Here is a 20,770-nt window from a genome sequence, read left to right as displayed (position 1 = left end):
ACTTGCTTTCTTCCATCCTAAAAACAGCCACATGAATTAACTTTGCTGAATCTCTTCCACATGCAAAAGTACATCTTGTACAACAGCAATAAAGAAGCCATATGCTTTTTTGACACATATTTTCTCATTTTCTTTCTATGACATGCACATTGTGCATGTGACTTTTGCTCCTGAATTTTCATTTTGCTTCTTGGTGAGTCGTTCCGCACATGCTGGGTATTGTCCTTATTTTACTAGTTGTATTGCACTTTAACTTATGGTTTAATTATATCTGTCCTCTAGACAGTAAACTATAAAAAACAACAATGCCTGTCTTCTTCATTTTACTCCCACTCCCCAGAGTCTCTGGAATATATTAGGTGCACAATTGGTTACTTTAGGAAATGAAAATGACTGAAGTAAAAATAACATATTAGTAGTCTCAACAATGATCTTAGCATTGGGAAATAAACAGACTTTCTGAAATTATTTACAATTGTTCATTTGGATGAAAGAGAAAAGCCATCCTAAAGAAGTACAGCAATTTAACAGCAGATTCAATCTAGAAGCCACAACTTACATGGGTGAAGTGAATGTGAGATATGCAAGAAAGACAGGAGTTAAGGATAATTTTAGACTTTTAGCCCAAGGAAGAGGGGGAACTGAAGTTTCCTGTACCTGAGAAATAAAGGGGAAGGGGAGGTTTCAGGAAGAGTAGGATCAAAGGAAAAAGACATCTTAGCCCAGTAGGATTTCAGAACAAAAGTAATTTAAATTGCTTTACAGAAACTTATGAAAGGAATAAGGGCTCTTTGTGATAAACTTACAAAATTTAAAAATTAGATAAAATAATAAATATATTCCATAGTCCATCAGTAAGTAACCATTATAAACATTCTACCATCTGTTTACTTATCATATAATTTTTCCTCCTTCTATTTATATTCTCTTACACAAGTTGAAGATTTCCTTATATTCAATTTAGCACCACTGGTTTTTCAATTAATTTTATACCATTAATCTTTCTTCCCATGTCATTAAATTTCCCTTAGAGATAATTTCAATACCTGACCTACTTCCTATCACATGGATATACCACAATTTATCTACATATCTAGTGCTGGAGATTTAGTGATTATCTGCTTGTTTTTTAATTCTAAAAATGTTCTCTGCCATGGGCAGCATGGCTTTGACCAGGAAATAAGAGGGGGCGAGTGATACATAATGACAAAGGCAAGTACAAGGTTTTGTAAAGGGGGTGGGAGGGAAAGAGAATTCCTCTTAGAGAGGAAAAACTCCATGTCTGTCCTGGTAGATTTTATTCATTTGGGGAGCGATATTTCACATCAATTCACATGTGGTTTTTGTTTGTTTGTTTGTTTGTTTGTTTCCTGACTAATCACCATCCAGACAGGAGAGCTACAGAGAGAGGAGAGCAGAACATCTGGCCAATGCTTTAGGAATGTGCAGAGTAGATAGCAGAACATGTGCTGCCTGGAGCTCTGGCTTTGCAAACCACAAATCTTGTCAATAAAGTATCATCTCTTACCTTTTATCCTCAGACATCTGGCACTGTGCTATCTGTGCTGCTCTGGCTATTGATGACATTCCCTAACGATCTTCAAACTGTCAACTTGCTATCTTAAATACAGAACTTAAATACAGTACCTACATGGTGCGCCAGCAAGTTAATCTTCTGCCTATAATGTACATATCCCACATGGACACCAGTTCTAGTCCTGATTGCTCCACTTCCCATCCAGATCCCTGCTAATGCCCTGGAAAAGCAGCAGAGGATGGCCCCAGGACTTAGGCTCCTGCCTCCAACTGGAAGATTCGGAAGAAGCTCCTGGCTCCCAGCTCAGCTCTGTCCTTTTCAATTACATGGGGAAGTAACTAATGGATGGGAATGTTCTCTTCTCTGTTTCTCTGTTTGTCTCTCTCTTTCTCTCTCTCTCTTTCTCTCCAACTCTGACGCAAATAAAGAATAAGTAAGCATTTTTTTCTTTTTTTTTAAAACAATTGCTTCTGAGGCTTTAGCTTTTGGTCAATTGTTGCCTTGTATGCAGAATGTTCTAGCAGAATTTGTTCTGAAAACACTTAGCTTCTGTTAGAGGCATCTGATGATCATATTTATGCTTCCAGCTATATTTATGATGAGTTATTACATTAATTTAAATTTTCTTTGGTTCAACTTTTATTATGCTTGTATAAACTATTCTAGATAGACAAAAATGTTTGCCATGCTAAAATTAGGAATTCCATATCTTGACTTGAAGTATCTATTAAATGTCTATTCATGAGACACTTTAAACCTTTGCTGGTAAAGGGGCTATCATGCTTGCCACAGTAAGTATTCTGACCCAAGTCAAGAAGCAGGTAGTCTAGGACCCAAGTTAGGATAGACCCACTCAAAGTGTGTGAGTGTATTAGGGCACTTGAAAATAGTAAAGACTCTGGCACCATAGTAAAGACTGCACCAGTGACCAGATGCAAGCACACAAACATGTCTGGCATTGATCTGATATCTTTCCCCACTCATATGGTAGTTTATATGCTTTTAGACAGTAAAGAGGAATGCAATATTCTTGGAGAACAGTTTACCCAGGTATTTTATTTATTTGACTTAACTGAGTCATCCATACTCACAGTCACATTAGCCAATGGTGGATTTAAACCATGTTTATGATATGGCACACTTCAACTTGTCTTCAAAGATGGATATGTCATGGGAAATCATATTTCAATTACTGTACCAAGAAGTTGTCTCATTGTATAATAAAAGCATTTTAGAGATAGTCTTTAAATTTAAAAATAAAAAAGAATAAAACATTGTTGTGCTTTAGTCTATAAATGCAGCAGTTTGCATTGGCTTTCCCAGTCATTAGACTGAATTAGCTGGTTATGCTGTAGCAAAGCTTAATTTAACTAATAAGAATCAGCACACTGGTCTCACTTGACAATTGTAACCTCCAAAAGTGATCAATTAAGACATCACAATCTGTTTCATGACAACATATTGGGATGCCACAGCTGTGCAGATTATGAGGTCAGCAGCTGACTAACAACTTGAGGGCAAACACTGGGAACAACAGCTTCTTGTTTATGTGAAAAATATGTAATTGGGCTTCTGCTATGAACACACAGCTTTGCGGGGAGATAATTATCTTTAAACGACGTCTCACCCTTGTTTTGACTACTCACTTGGCCATACGGTCATTATGGTCAGAGTCTTAAGAGACTTTATCACATGCCTATACAAATTGGACACATTTCCAACTTACTGACAGTGATTCCAGGAGACCCCACTGAATGGGATGACTGCTCAAACTACCACTTAGTCCTAGGTGTCATTTCGCAAGACTGACAGTATTAATGTGCCTTGATGAATGAATCATTCCTAAGATTCAAGAAATACAAAAAGCTGGCTAATATTGAGCGATGCCTGTATGCAGTAAAAGGCACCTTCAAACTAAAATAAGAAAAAAGAAAAAGAGACACATGAATGGATGGCTTGACCCAAGGGGTGCTATAATCCAATTATCTCCATTTTTTATGTTAGTTTTACTGGTATACTTGTATCTCAAAATTCTTCGTAAAAAATGTATTGCTACAGGGCCCGGTGAGATGGCGCAGTGGTTAAGGTCCTCGCCTTGAGCACGCCCAGGATCCCATATGGGCGCCGGTTCTATCCCAGAGGCCCCGCTTCCCTTCCAGCTCCCTGCCTGTGGCCCAGGAAAGCAGTCGAGGATGGCCCAAAGCCTTGGGAACCTGCACCTGCGTGGGAGACCTGGAAGAGGCTCCTGGCTTCGGATTGGCATAGCATCGGCCGTTGCGCTCACTTGGGGAGTGAATCATCGGACGGAAGATCTTCCTCTGTGTCTCTCCTCTCTGTATATCCGCCTTTCCAATAAAAAAATATTAAAAATAAATCTTTAAAAAAAATGTATTGCTGTTTTTTTAAACTGATCTATGTTATTTTATCTGGAGGCCTTACTTGATAATATACCTCCATTTATTTGGTTCTGTCTCAATAAGTATTTATTCTTTTTACTTATCTCTCTGTTTATTTACTTATTTTCTGATATTGAGGCCCTGGATTCCCCAAGATCTTCGTTAACACCTGGTTTCAGTTTATCAAACCCTATCTTAATTCAGAACTTTTTGTTGTCTCTATTTTTTGCTTCTTCTCATTAAAATCAAATTGTCCTTCTCTATTATACATGTATAACTCCTGGTACAATGCCAGCACTGTGGTATAATGGACAAAGCCAGACCTACCACCAGGCATCCCATGTTGGTGACTGTTCAATTCTTGCCTTCTTCACTTCTGATTTAGCTCCCTGCCACTGTGTCTGCGCAAGCAGCGGAGGACAGCCTAAGTGTTTGGGCCCCCACACCTACATGGCAGACCCAGGAAAAGTTCCTGGCTCTTGGCTTCAGTCAGGTGCAGCCTTGGCTGATGCAGCCATTTAGGGAACAGATAATGGATAGAAGAGCTCTATAATTTGGTTCTCTTTTTTTAACTGTATTTCAAATAAATAAGCTTACACATTTATATATATGCAGAATACTAGGATTGGACAAAGAGTGTGTTTAATGAACCACTTTCACCACAAATAATCCCCTGTCTGAGCAGCTATCCTTCTGTTAAATAAAGCTTATAAATGTCAAATTTTCTTTGGGTCTAAAATACTGATTTTTAAAAGCAGTACATTTGATTTGGATGTTTTCTTATCTGCAAAAGTATATTAAATCTACACCGTATATTTGGTTATAAAAAACAGCTCGGGGAGAGTTGTTCAATCAAAAAAATTTTACTTGGTATTTATTATGCACAAGGTCACATGAAGAATGAAGGGGGGTTTTCTGTGAATTTTTATTGTTATTATTATTTTCCACGATATGGCTTCATAGCTCTAGGGATTCCTGACTCCACCTCCCCTTCCTTACTTCCCATTCTCCCACTCCCACCATTTATTCCCATATAATTACAATGCTATAACCCTTCAGTAATTATTTCAAATTATGAATCAGTGTGAACTTTAACCTCATGACACCATTCTGACGTGTTTGTTGTGGTGTGAGGTTTGGGGAGGTTTTTAGAGTCAAATTCTGAAAGCAAGGTGTGTCAATTCCTACGCTGCTTTAGAGGGATAAGGAATTTGTCTTGAAAAACAAACACTTTCTGCTAACATGAAACCTGGTGTTTGCTTCCTTATCAGCAGAGGGAACTTGATCATTAGCTAGGACAGAGAATGGGCTGAGAACGAGAAGAAGTGAAGAAACAGCGTGAAGACATGGAAGGACAGTGCGTCATGCTGAGTGATGCGCACAGGCTCAATTGTTGCACATGGGTCTGTCATAATGCTCAGCATTTTACTATATGACCCCTTTTGCTTTCCAAATAATTTTTGCATGTATTTCCATGTATTTGCTCTTTAGGACTTCTGATTATATAGGTTTTAGATGATAACTCCATTAACTTCTGAGCATGTATACCTGAATTGTTAGGTATAATTGATAGACTATTTTATAAAAACTACAACACCTGCATTAGTGGACTCTGTTTTAAATCTTACTTATTAATTTTTAAAATATTAATTTATTTTTATTGGAAAGGCAGATTTACAGAGAGAAAGGGAGACATAAAGATCTTCTATCTTCTGGTTCACTTCCTAAGTAGCCACAAAGGCCAGAGCTGAGCTGATCCAAAACCAGCAGCCAGGAGTTTCCTCTGGGTTTCCCATGCGGGTGCAGGATCCCAAGGCTTTGTGCCATCCATCCTAGACTGCCTTCCATTCTCAACTGCCATTCCCAGGCTAAAAATAGGAAGCTGGAAGGAAATTGGAGCAGTCAGGCCCCAAACAGAGCCCATATGGAATTGCTGCACCCGCAAGGTGAAGACTGCAGTCACTATGCTACTACACTGTGCCCCAGGAATATTTTCTTAAAGATTTGTGTGACAGCCCAAGGGAACTCTTTCATGTAGTTGGAATTTAGCATTTCCGTGATTGGGGAGACAGTCTTGGAATGCAATCCTGCTTCCATGGCTGTGTGAGAATTCCTTTGGGAGCCGGCTTGCCGTACATTCACAGCCCTCCTTTGTAACAGATTTTAAAAGCTAACTTGTTTTTAATTCCCATGATAGTGTTGAAGAAATTGAGATAAATATGGTAGCCTATGGAAACTATCTATCTTTCAGGTTAAAAAGAGAAACATAAACCAAGAGACTCAATACAGAGACTCCTAGAACTTATACGAGAATTTGGTAGAGTGGCAGGGTACAAAACTAATGAACAAAAATCAACAGCCATAGTGTATGCAAACAGCCCCAAGATGGAAAAAGATCTAATCAGCAGGATACCATTCAAAGTAACAGAAAAGTATGAAGTATCTAGGAATATTAACCAAAAATGTAGGAGACCTTTTTGAAGAAAATTACAAAACACTTAAAAAACAAATTGAACAAGACTTCAAAAGATGGAGCAACATCCCATGCTCCTGGAGAGGCAAAATCAATATCATTAAAATGTCTATTCTACCAAAAGCAATATATACATTCAATGCAATCCCAAACAAAGTACCCAGAACATTCCTCATTGAAATGGATAAAATGGTACAAAGGTTCATCTGGAAACACAAAAAATCACGACTGGCTAGAACCATTCTAAAGATTAGGAACTTAACAGGGGAAATCTCAGTCCTGGACCTCTGGACATACTATAGGGCAGTAATTATCAAAACAGCCTGGTACTGACACAAAGGAGGATCAATGGAACAGAATAGAAACAACAGAAGGAAACCTACATAGATACAGCCAATTAATCTTTGACAAAAAGACAGATGACAATCCAAGCAAATGGGAAGTTCTCTTCAATAAATGCTGTTGGGACAACTAGATGATAGCCTGCAGAAACAAGAAGATAGACTCACAACTTTCACCATACACTAAGATCAAATCTAAATGGATAAAAGACTTAAACCTACATCCAGAAACCTTCAAACTTTTGGAAGAAAATGTTGGAAACACACTACAAGATTTAGGTGTAGGCCCTGACTTCCTAAAAAGGACTCCAAAAGCACTAGCAATCAAAGCCAAAATAAACAAATGAGACCTCATCAAACTAAGAAGCTTCTGTACATCAAGGGAAACAATCAACAAAGTGAAAAAGCAACCTACAAAATGGGAGAAGATCTTTGCACACTGCATAGGTGATAGGGAGCTAATCTCCAGAATATACAAGGATCTCCAGAACAACCAAAACACCAAAACAAACAAGCCACTCAAAATATGGGCATGGGAAATGGGCAGATGTTTCACAAAGGAACAAACCCAAATGGCAAACAAACATACGAAAAAATGCTCAAGTTCCTTGGCAATAAGGGAAATACAAATTAAGACAACAATGAAGTACCACCTAATGCCAGTAAGGATGGCACACATACAAAAAACCACCAACAACACTTGCTGGCGAGGATGTGGGGAAAAGGGAACCCTACTCCACTGCTGATGGGACTGCAGACTTGTACAGCCTATATGGAAATCAGTATGGAGAACAGTCAAACAACTGAAAATCTGCATGCCATATGATACAGCAATAGCACTCCTAGGAATATATCCAAAACACTTGTTACACAAGAAACCAACATACACCCCTATGTTTATAGCAGCGCAATCAGTAATTGCAAAAACTTGGAAACAACTGAAATGCCCACCAACAGAAGATTGGATAAAAAAGCTATGGTTCATTTACTCCATGGAATACTACTCAGCTATTAAAAAAAACAAAATGCAGTTTTTTTGTGGCCAAATGGGCCCAACTGGAAACCATTATGCTAAGGGAAATGAGCGAATCCCACATGTGTGCCTTAATATAAGATGAAAGGATTTCAATCCAGAAAAAAGTATCCATGTAATGTAATATTATTTTAACCTCAAACAGCCTGTATCTAATGCATTAAGATATTGTAATGTAATCAATGAACATACAATTAATATGAATCAGACTGCTTATGTTCTACATCAAAGAATTGTAAAAGCTAACATACTTTTAAAACCCTAAGCTACTCGGAAATGGGGTGAAAGAATAGGGAAATATTCCATCTCCTTAGAATGTGTAAGGAAGACATGAAGTACAACCTATCAGAAACATAACAGGTAATTTATAGACAACAGACTCAAATCAGCATTAAACAATAGTTAAATTACAAAGACATAAAGGGGAATCAAGAGCGATCCTGACAACCTCTTAACAGGAGGTCATATGCACAGAGCGGGGGGGACCCCAGATTGGAGCAGGCAGACAGGAGGAGGCTTGTATCCCAACCCTGAAGACTCGGATCCTCACCAAGGACTATTAGTATGGGCACCAAGGACTACATCTCAACAGACAAGGAGAACATGGGGAAGTGTAATGCCTTCGGAGGCTGAGAACTCCAAGGTCACCCAGCCACATTTGGATCTATCACATGGGATGGAGGAGGCCCAAATCTTTCTTCACAGGACCCAAGGTCATCAGAACAACAGCCAGGAGCCCTGACGGATCTGCAGAAACAGAAGAACAGCAAACTTCTTTTGGGACTAGGGAGAGGAGCTTCTTCTGGTCCTTACTTAGTTCCAGCTTTGGATCTGGTCCTTACTTAGTTCCAGCCTTGGATCCCCACCCTCTCTTGCAATGACCATCAGGATTGCCCTAGAGCTCTCCCACCCAAAAAAATAGAATAGATAGTCAGAGAAATACAAGGAGAGTTTAGAACCAAACAGGAAATGGTCAGTGTGGATCCACATATACCTTACTAGACAGGACACAAAGATTAGTTACTCCTCAGTAGGGTATGAAAGATTTCTTTGCACACCCCTCCTAAAACTGTTTAGGCCTTGTTAGATTTATAAGCCAGTTTAAGACTATCCTAAAATCTGCCAAGTTCAGCAAAATTATACGTCAACACATGTAGGGAGCCTGCATCCCACACCTTAGACGGACGGCACTGGACTGCTGCTTCCTCTTGCGCTAGCAAAAACAAGTCACAGGAAGTCGGCTGTGATTGGCCCAGGGGTGCGTGGATGGCACGTGGATAGCGCGTGATCTGTGTGAGGATTGGCCTGCCCGCTGCGTGCACAGGTGACCTTTACGTTGATTGGCCGGGTTACCCAATATATAAGGGAGCCAGAGAAACGGGGAGGAGAGAGAGAGCACGCCTCGCGATGCTGTGGCTGCTGCGCGGCTGCACGGCGGCTGCCACACGCCGGTTTTGCTGTGTCTTCTACACAATAAAGGTTCCACAAAGACAATGAGTGTCCGGGTTTGACTTGCTGGCGAAGGGACACTGACAAACACAATAAACGGCTAAATACTAAAATGAAAACAGACATGAGACAGCTGAATAGTACCCTATAGCCACTTTAAGGTGTATAGCAACCGGTGCTGTGTACAAACAAAAATTAAAGGGTCAATGAAGTAATCACAGGATGTGGTTATGAACTTGCACTGTTATAACGTATTGATTACTCAATACCATGTCAATTAATTCCATAATGTTGTAAATTGTTCTTGATGTTGTGCTGGGTCTTCTAATTGATCGGGATGATATTATGCCAACTCTACCTTCAGACCAGAGAAGGTCTCCCCAAGAAACTGTTGAATTTATCTGAACAATAGGATGCTGTACTCTATGCCTGGTATATGTTTGCAACGAAAGAATCTTGATTTAATTTGAACTGTAATACTGCAACAAGGTGGAGGAATCCACTGGGGGCGGGGGGTCCGGGAGGGGTTGGGAGAATCCCAGAGCCTATAATCTGTGTCACATAATGCAATGTAATTAATTAAAAAAAAAAAAAAAGAGAGAGAGAGAAACATATGTCATCCTTCATGAATGGCACTCACAGTAGAATTTGAAAATGGAAGATATGAAAGAAACAGCTATGAATTTCCCACTATTCTTAATACAGATAAATCCATACACAAATACTATTCAGTGGCCCCTGTGCCCATGGAGAGCAGGATGGAGTTTTAGGCTCCTGACTTCTGCCTGGCCCAGCTTCAGGCACTACATTCATTTGAGAATTGAGCCTATAGAAGAAAAACAAAAGATCTCTTTATTCCTCTTTCTGTGTGTGTCTCTACCTATCTTTCTGTCATTCTGCCTTTTACATTTAAAAAAAAAATTCTAAATAACATAAATTATCATTTTAAACATGCTGAAGCTAAGAGTTCTAGCAAAAGGTAAAACCCCTCAGTTGCCGAAAGGCTCCAAGCATGCCAGGGTGTTTATGTGAGCAGACACACTCCCCTTCCTGGCAGGGCAGAAAGCAGCACTAATGTGGAAATCACAGTTTTCATAATTTGTGTAAAGTATGGATGAAATTTCAGTATAAAACAAACTAAACCTGAACAATTTAGTTGGGTTTAAAATGATCCTTCCCATGCATTTATTCAATTTGTTCTTCTAATTGATCCTGTTGATGTTTTAAAAAACAGAAATGAAGACGATGGACAAAAGACGTCACTAGCTAAAAGAAATACCTCTTCTTTCACACAGATCTTAGAGAGTTGGAATCAGTCCAGGAACCAACGCCACCGTTTTCATGTCATTGGCAAGCAAAGTGAGCCAGAAACTGCAGGCTGTCCTCTCCTCCTCCTCATCCCCTCCCATTCTCCCAAATCTTTACAGACGCAGAGCCAAGCCGTCTTGGTCATTGGCTTCCTCTGCAGGCCACTACCACCGTGTCTTCTTTAATTGTTACTTATATTATTAACCTGAAGATTTGGCCAGCACAAAAAATTAAATCTGTTTAACAACAATGCTGAAGAATATAAGCAGAGGACAAGTGAGCCCCTGTGAGAGACCCATGATCCCCACCATGTTGAGACAAAAGAAGAAGCAGATATTCTTACTTCTTTGTTAAGACGTGTGGCATTTTTATAATCAGTCAGCTTTATGGCTCTGTGTTTGAACATTACATGCATTATTTATGTAAACCTTAGAAATCAATTTACCATGATATAGTCAACCAATCCTTACCTGATTATTAAAAAAAAAAAATGATGCTTGTGGCTTGTGTGAAGGAGAAGTGGGGAATGATCCAAATCAACAAGTCACTCACCCTGATGGGGAAGTCTCACCTCTCAGAAGTCATTCACTTTTCTCCTTACACAGGTACACACAGTTCAATATGCATCTGCTTCTTGGTTCTTTATTTACTTACACATACAGACAGACACTACTGGGAAAGTTTACCTTTCCAGTCACTGCTGTGATTCTGCTCCCCAGTTAGCCATCCCGAGACTCCCCTCTGTTCTCTGGAGATGAACCTCACTGATTGCCTTGTCCTTTGTGAATGATACATTGAGACAACTGCCAAGCATGTCACATTTTAATTAGCATGAAGAATGAAATATTTAACCTTTACTTCCTCTCTCTCTGAATAAGCTTATAGACAATAGAACAGGTAATTAAAATCTGTGAAATGAAACTTACAAAGTAGTGTGGTTTCTGCAGCAAAAAGGAACCGCCATGTACAAAAGGTCACCTGTCAACTAGTTCTAGTTATTAAATCTTTGTATTTATCACTAAGATGACTCTACAGAAAACGAAGGTCAAGACATTAAATTATGCAACAGTCAAGATTAGAAAAGGTCACCAAAAAATCCAAGCAAAAATTTAACCAAATCTATTAATTCCATATTCTGGTAGCAAGCAGTAAGTGCCAGGAATGAAAAACAACACTGAATATCTCCTTTTTAATGGATATTTTTATTTCCATCTAAGAGAAAGGCTTAGTTACACACACACACACACACACACACACACACACAGAGAGAGAGAGAGAGAGAGAGAGAGAGAGAGAGAGAGAGAGAGAGAGCAAGCAGAGCAATTACTTCGAAAATGCCTGGAACAACAAGATCTGGACCGGGGCTAAGGCACCAATCCAAACTTCCATCCAGGTCTCACACTTGGGTTGCAGGAGTCCAATACTTGAGCTATCTGCTGCCTCTCAGGGTGTGCATTCACAGGATACAGGCAGAAAGAGAAATTGGAACTGGAATAGACAGTCTCATACAGGACACAGGCATGCAAGCAGTGGCTTAACCTCCTGTGCTCTGCAGCCACCCCAACACTGGATAACTCTAATTAACCTCCCTACTCTAGCTCCACAGCAGAAATGATCTTCTATTTGATGTCTTTAAGCCTAAAATGAAACTTGTTCATCTTAAATAAAAACAGGAGTTTCAATAAATATTTCAGAACAAAAATCATGTTTGAATCGAGCAAGTCTAAATTATTAAAAGCATTGTTTTACACCACTCTAATGGCTGCTTTCCTTTCAAGCATAACACTGTAATTTTAAAAACTGGAGATAGCACTCACAGTACCTTGAATGCTTCACAGGACAATTAGCAACTCACCACTCACTAATTCTGTACTTTAATGTTGAAACAAATGAGATCTCTGCTTTTCATCATTCAATTGAATTAATGTGCACAAAGTACATTGAACAAAGCTCCAGAGACGCACTCCTCAGTTTGCTGTCATTTATTCTTCCACTCTTCCTGAATGTCTTTAGAGTTTTAGCTTTAGAGCCTCCAACATGTATAATGACGCCATTAGGGAATAGATTTCGCTTTTATTCTCCTTGATGTTCTTTTGAGGTCTTTCAAGTGAAAGGTACAAAAGGGGCATTAACAATCTGGCATTGTTTTTATTGCTTGACAAAGAAAAAAATGTATTTTAATTTTTCCCGTGTTTCAGGAATGATTAAGCAAGCTGTTTCCTTCTTCCCTGAGTCACTTTCAGCAGACCTCTAACTGTGAGCAAAGAATTGTGAAGACTGTTAGAGAAGAAACCCGACATGGCTCAGCCAAACTCGCCTGTAAGGCTCCTTTCTGTCCCTCTACAAGCTAGAATCTTCCAGCGAATTCAGCTTTGCAAAGCAGGAATATAAATCACACGCTAAGAGTAGCAGCACATAAAACGACAGATTTGATAACCCACTGTTTGGCTCTGATTCTCTGTGGATTTTGGATATGGCATTTACATTGTTTGCTACCTGGTGGCATTATATCTAAGCATAAAACTTAATATGGGGGTACATAAAAATGTTAATGCCAAGAAATAATTCTACAGCAGGCAGCATAAAGCTACGCTTCTCAGTTGCTACAGATGAAGTGTTCCCTTTATTTGGAAGTTTCTCGAGGGAATGGAACTGTATAATCATGTAGGTGTGCCGAAGGAAAACAGCTTGCTTTTCCCGGACTAAAAGGCAAAATACACACACACACACATACACACAGACTTTTCAAAGGAAGGAGTTTCTACACTATTCCACCATCAAAAACTTGAATAATGAGAATGACTCATGTCACTGTCTTTATCAGGACATAATATAAATTGGTTAATTGTATGACCAATTTACTAAGCATTATTATCCCTCTCCTTTGCAAAAAAAAAAAAAAAAAAAAAAAAAAAGCTCTCAGGACTTACTGCTTAAGATACCATCTAGCTATGACTGGAAAGAAAGAAAATTGATTTGCTACAGTGATGGTATCCTAACATTCCACTTAAAAGGAACAGGGTTCTCAACTGCTGCACATTGCAATGATCAGAAGAGGCTTAAACATAATGTTGGCTGCATTCCACCCGGGGTCAGAGAAAATAGACAGCGCTGCAGGATGGATTTACACATTCCTATTTAAGGTTCTACACATAATTCCAACATGGTTGTTGCTTTGAGGAACCTTGTGCTAGAGGAATTATAAATGATAAAAGATGAAAACAAAAACCAAAATGGTAGGGGCTGACATTTTGGTACAATGGGTCCTGTTGCAACCCAAGACACTGACATTCCATAAGAATGCCATTTCAAGTTCAGGCTACTCCGCTGCCTGTCCAGATTCCTACTATGTACCTGGGATGTAGAAGATAGCAAAAGTGACCCTCTCCCACGTAGAACCTAGACAAGCCTCTAAACTGCTGGCTTTGGCTTAGCCAAGCCCCACCTGTTTCAGCCATTTCAGAAGCGACCTGAAGTTTAAATATTTCATTGTACATTTATCTCTGTAACTCTGCCTTTCAAATAAATAAATAAATCTTTTCAAATGGTAAATCTGATACCTGGATCCTTGGTAGGGAGGATACTAGAGTTGGAAACCTTCCAACTATCCTGCAAGTAATGCTAGACTGTTGAGAAGCACTTACAAATGAAATCAGTTAGAGAACTCAGACATTTTAAAGAAAGTTGAAATTATTATAAATTTGCATACAATTTCAAGTGGTAGCATTTTTATTTCCTGCAAAATTATTAATTATGTAACATTAAAGGTTTTCTTATTGCTTAGAATTTGTTTCAGAAGTAAGAAAAGCATAGTACCTTTAGTACGTTCTTAACCGTTGTTTGGACTTTCTAAGGATATGCCAGACTTATGGTAAAATATACATTCATTGATATTCATTCATTAAATGTGAATGGTCTTCAAAAAGTTCATGGAAATCTGTACTAAGAAAACCAAGCATGATTTTTAAAAATAGGCACCAAAATAGATATTTTAATTCTACTTTTCAGTTAACATTGTCACTTGCCCTTGGACAACTTTCATTTACTCTTATACAGTCTTCATTTTCACTTGTAAAGTTAGTTTTGTTTTCTAGGCTACAGGATACTTTAATGTGAGAGGGAGAGGATGTTAGGGATGGAGCAAATGACCATACCACATGAGAGTCAACTAATGTAAGAAAAACCCATGAAGACTCAATAATCTAAGAATGTATTTGTCTGGGTAGCCTTTGCAAAGACAGAGACAGAAAAAAGAAATAAGAACGAGAGGAAAAACACATGATCTTAGAAAACTGGAATTAGAGTTCATTTAATTTATAGATTCTCTTATATTTCTATATGGCAGTAAGGTTTAATTATTGAGAGCTGGCTAGTGAGAAGAAAGGTAAATGGGCTTCAGGTGAAAGATAAACTTTTGAGAAAGAGAATATTTTGAGCCAGAGAGCTAGGAATCAAATGGATTGCCAGTGATGTTTCTGCTGAAATTTAATAATTATAGCTTTATGACAAAGCTAATACAAGCTGATGTATTCTTTGCAATAATAGTCAAGAGCACACTGGCAGGAACACAGAGCAAGAAGGGTTGATCCCTGGCAGGAGATTATTGCCAGACTTAGACTGATCATTTAAAGTTGAGAAATAATATTGTGCCCTCATAAACAGAGGAAATGATGGTAAAATGAATAAATTAAAGAGATAAGGAAGTACAGGTGCCTGATGGTGTTTTGTACACCCTTTGATGACAAGAAAGAAATATGACCAAGATATAGGCCTTGGCTTGTATTAGGGATATGAAGAAAAATGAGGCTTGTATAAATTTTAATTAAAGATTTACAAATTCAAATGGGGAAGGTGTTAGAGGGAAAGCTAAATATATGTGGTTCCTTCTAGTTTTAAAACGGAAAACTAAAAAGCAGGGTAATTTATTTCCATTATTATTTAAACACATCATCACAACTTCTTCAACAATTTTAACCTACAAAGTCCAGACCAATCTTCCCATGTAAGATTAACTCAGTAAGCTGGAAAAATATATGGAAATTATCTCTTATACTCATCAAAGATCTAACAAGATGGTGAGGAATTTCCAAGATATGTCAGTTTAAAAAAAAGTTTGATTAATTTATTTGGAAGAGAGAGTCACAAGGAAAGATATACCAAGAGTTTCCATCTGCTTATCTATTCCCAAATAAACCCAATAGCCTGGGCCGGACCAGGAGAACTCAGGAGCCAGGAGATTTTTCCAGGTTTTTCACTTGGGTGCAGAGACCTAAGAACCCAGGACATTCTCTGCTGTTTCCCCAGAAGCTTTAACAGGGAGATAAGTCACAAGTGGAACATCCTGGATCAACTCAGTGCCCATCTGGGATGCCAGTATTGCAGGAGGCAGCATCCCTCCTAAGCCTCAAGAGATATTTTTGCCACAGGGGCATAGTTTGCTATGAAAGAGGTAGCTAAACTCTAATCCTGGCAAACTATTGAGCACAAGTGGACAGAATCAGAATTCAGAGAAACCAAAGATAAATGAACAATCACATTTAATTAGGCTTTCTGGATATATTCTAAGATTAAATTTCAATTGTAAATTATTCAGTCTTGGAAAATCTGTCATCTCTCATCAACTAGCTCTGAGAAAAAGCTCAGTTTTGAAAATTATGTGGTTCTGAATCTCTGATGACTTTGGATGTAAAAAATAAGCAAAAAAATCATTGTAAGGAGGAAGACAATATAATGTGCTGTTTTTTTAAGATTTAATTTTTTAAAAAGTCAGGTACACAGAGAAAAGCAGAGACAGAGAAGAAAATCCTCCATCCACTGATTCATCCCCCAAGTGGCCATAACAGCCAGAGCTGATCTGATCTGAAGCCAGGAGTCAGGAGCCTCCTCCAGGTCTCCCATGTGGGTACATGTTCCCAAGGCTTTGAGCCATCCTCCACTGCTCTCCCAGGCAATGAACGGGGAGCTGGATGGGAACCAGGGCTGGCTGGGATTAGAACCAGCACCTATATGGGATCCTGGCAAGTGCAATGCAAGGACTCCATCTATTAGGCTACCACACTGGGCCCGAAGGTAATAATATCATCTTTAAGCATTCATTTTTGTTCAAAATTTCAAACACTGGAAATTGTGAGTTGGGATGCAGGAGGACAAGACTGAGCAAGGTTACAACATCTGTCAGCCTCATGTGAGCTAGATCAAGGAAAAGTCGGGCTGGGTTGACTATTCCTTCTGGTGCATATATCACCCAGAGTAGGGTTGGGTTGATTGGGCTTAGCCCCAGCATCAGCTAGCAAATGCTGGCACTGAGGGCTAATTCTGTAGAACTACCTGGACAGTGAATGATGTGAGAGTGGGATTGAGCCCTTTAGGGAACCAGTGGGCAACTTCCTTTTGGGTTGGCACTATGACAGGTGAGCATGGAACCAGGACTGGAGCAGGCATGGCCAGACAGAGAGTGGCACCCGCCAGGACTTGTGTGGACTGGACAGTGGAGCTGCTTGTGTTGAACCAGGCTTCAATGCCCATTAACATGCATGGGAGCTGAATGGGATGTGGGACAAACTGGACCAGTCTACTGGACATACTGGCAAGCATGGAAACTAGGGCAGGGGGCGGGCCTGATGGCACTCATTGCGGGTCCCTCTGAGTTGGTTGCAGCTCCCACTGTTTTGTGTGAGGGCTGAGTGTGTAGTGGGCAGGATTGGTCTGGGCTCAAATACCCATTGGTGCGTGTAGTAGACAGGGCTGCATGCAGAACTGACTCAACAATTACAACCACCAGCATGTGCATAAACTGACTGGGGAGACGGACTGTGCTAGACCCTATACTGGCAAGCACACAAAAGAATTAGGTCTGGGATTAACCTCAGATGAGGATTCTTTGGGGAGCCCCCAACTGAACTGTTGGACTCAGAACCCCAACCACGAAGAGAATGGCAGGACCTGTGGTCTCACCATGGAGTGCAAGTGTCAAAGCTGAGCCTCCTTAGAGGCTCAGATGGAGCAGTGAAGAGCATATCCAGGTATACATGGAGGATATGACAGTACATGGGAGCCTGCAGAGGTCACCTGTTACCATGACAGAGGACAGAACAAACTAAACAACTACCCCAGCCAAGTGTTGGCAGTGAAAATCTGGGCAAACAGAGTCTCTGAGACGGATTATGTCATCCAGTGGATTCTGGAGAGATTTCATCTGTTTGGAATGGGGAGATTGGCAGCAATTCAGAACTGTTGAACTATCAAAACCACTTGAACAGTGTCCTCAGAGCATGCCTCATATCAACATTGCTTGGAAGTTTGAGAGGGTGGGTGTGGCTTCTGTCTTTATCTCGTCCCCTCCCCCAGATACAGAAAGGAAAACAGAGAATGTGGAAACAATGGTCTTACCCACTTTCCTGTAGCCCTTGACCCTTTGCACACTAATCAACGATATAAAGATCATCAAAATAAAATAATAATAATTTTTTAAAATTCAAGCAAAGTGTCCAAAACACATGCATAAAATCCACGCATATGATAAAACATTGAAGGACACCAATTCCAACAGAAAGAACATAAAAAAAAGTCAAGACACAGACTAAATCAGATGGTAATTGTGTTAAATCTGATGAAAACCAAATGTAAAATCTGAAAAGAGAATGAAAACCATGAAAAATGATAGAGCAGAAATCGAAGAGTCATTTAGAAGTTCTAGAATTCATAAATGCCCCAAATGAATAACATCAGGGTTAAACAACAACAACAATAAAAAAAAAAAAGATAAATCTAAAGACACAATCTGCTAAAAACTAATTAAAACCTAATCAATCCCATACAGGCACTAGTTCAAATCCTTGACTGCTCTACTTCTGATCCAGATTCTTGCTAATTGTTTGGGAAAGCAATGAACGATGGTCCAAAATCTTGGGTCTTTGTACCCACAAAGAAGACCAGGAAGAAGCTCCTGGCTCCCAGTTGGTAAATGGCCCAATTTTGGAGGGCGTAGCCATTTGAGGAGTAAAACAGTGGATGGAAGATCTCTCGCTGCCTTTCCCCTCTTTCTGTACCTCTACTTTCAAGTAAAACATTTTTTAAAAAATCAAATACAATTTAAATTAAAAACACAAACTCAATCAGTCTTTTGCTTGCATGAATCTTCTATTCATGCATGATTTTGTTGTATCATATGCCAGTATTTAAAAATTTGAGTACATTGAGTGATGCAAATATTCAAACTACAGGAACTTCTTACTACATATTTTTTGCTTTCATCTGTTTAGGCTGCTATAAAAAAATATATAACCCAATTATAAATTGGGTAATATAAACAAGAAATAAAACAGAAATTTATCTCCAACAGTTTTTGAGACTGAGAAGTCCTAGATCAAAGTGACAGTAAATCAAATGTCTAGTGTAAACCCACTCCTTTTGAAGAGGAACCTTCTAGCTATGCATTCATGTGGCAGAAGGGGCTAGCTGGTTCTCTGTGCCCTCTTCCACATTCATAAGGTGAGACCTCGCATGATCTTACTACCTTCCCAAAGACCCATCTCTTGTCATCATCCTGGAATTAGAAATTCCACACGGAAGTGTTAAAGAAATATAAATATTCAGATAATAGTAATACAACATTTTATTTATTTGAGCACGTGGGGGGGTTGCACACATACACTCCCATCCATTGGTTTACTACCCCAATACCAGGAATGGGCCAGGCTAAAGCTGGGACCTAGAAAGCAAATCCAGGCTTGTCCATGGGGGTTATCAGCACTGCCTTCCCTGTTCTGCAGTTGGTGGGAAGCTGTATTCAGCACCAGAGGCCAATAGCAACCGCAGCCCTTCCAGCAAGGTACCTGGTAGCTCAATGGCTAGGCCAAACACCAATTGCGGATCACTGCAAATTCAAAAATAGCTACTGATGTTACCGTGTCTTATATTGTAAGTCTTTAAATTCTGGGGAACTAGAAAACCGGTGGTGACAAACACAAGTCTTTCAAAAATGCTAATTTTGACTCAAAGATTTCCTTTTTGCATTAGTAAAATATGTTTCCTGTTATTTTCTTGAAGTGACAGGCTTATTTCACTTACTTTTAAGAAAATGTCTCCCAAATGCCTAAATCTAAATATTCATCGTTTATCTGTTGGCTGTTATTATAAAGAAAATAGTGTTCAATGTAACTTTTAACTCATTTAAAATTATTTTACAATATAAAGTCAGGAAGAAAAGTAAATTGATGTGATTTTTAATATTAACAATTTAAATGAAATGACCATCTCAAAAATAAAATCATGATTGTATCAATTAAGGCAGTAAAAGAACTTGATATATTTAAACATTAACTAAAGGTATATTTTTTAAAAAAAAAAACCCTCTTAGTTAAGGGACAGTGACAACAAACTTCCTTAATATGAATATATTCTTTTCAGAATGTTCTATAGCAAACATTATACTTGACATTAAAGTGCTGAAAACAGTCCATTTGAAATTTGGAAAAAAATAATTCTTCCTTCCATCAGTGATGCTACCTATTATGGGAATGAGATAGAAGTGACCACTGATGTCATAATTATTTAACACTATTATAGAATTTCTACTTAACACAACATTAGGAGCCTGGGGCAGGATAAAGGCAAGGATGAATAATAGAACACAGGAGAAAAACAAATCATTGTTATTCATAGATTAGATGCCCTAAATCTTTATTGCATACTAGGGAAACATTCTAGAACTAGTATATAAAATCATGAAGTTAATTACACCCCCCCCCCAAATACAACAAAAGAAAGAAATCCAACATATGAGAGCAACCAAAATGTACATTCCTGCAATGGTGGGTGGGGTTCAAAATAAGGTACAAGGGAGGACATTTATCACAGCCATTAAGATATTGAGTCCTCACCTTGTACATGCCAGGATCCCCTATGGGCACTAATTCTAACCCCAACAGCCCAGCTTCCCATCCAGCTCCCTGCTTGTAGCCTGCTGAAGCAGTCAAGGAGTTCAAAGCCTGGGTACCCTACAACCATGCAGAGACCAGGAAGAAGCTCCTGGCTCCTGGCTTTGGATTGGTTCAGCTCTGGCCATTGTGGCTGCTTGAGAAGTGAATCATTGGACATAAGATATTCTTCTCTATCTCTCCTCCTCTCTGCAGATCTGACTTTTCAATAAAAATTTAAAATAAATATTAAAAAAAAAAGACATTGGGGTGTGCCTAAATTCAAGTCCCAGCTCCAGTACTAGCTTTCCGCTAA

General features: G+C 39.1%; 1 protein-coding gene across 1 annotated transcript in view; it reads right to left on the bottom strand.

The window, feature by feature from the left end:
- Positions 1-20,770, bottom strand: part of ST6GALNAC3 (ST6 N-acetylgalactosaminide alpha-2,6-sialyltransferase 3) — a 556,051-nt gene that overhangs the window by 210,551 nt on the left and 324,730 nt on the right. The window lies entirely within an intron of this gene.

This window comes from Ochotona curzoniae, unplaced genomic scaffold (genome assembly GCF_017591425.1).
Source record: "Ochotona curzoniae isolate NIBS_2020 unplaced genomic scaffold, NIBS_Ocur_1.0 contig_4612, whole genome shotgun sequence".
NCBI classification, from domain to species: Eukaryota; Metazoa; Chordata; class Mammalia; order Lagomorpha; family Ochotonidae; genus Ochotona; species Ochotona curzoniae.
The sequence above is the reverse complement of the archived record's forward strand: the minus strand, read 5'-3'. Positions and strand labels throughout refer to the sequence as shown.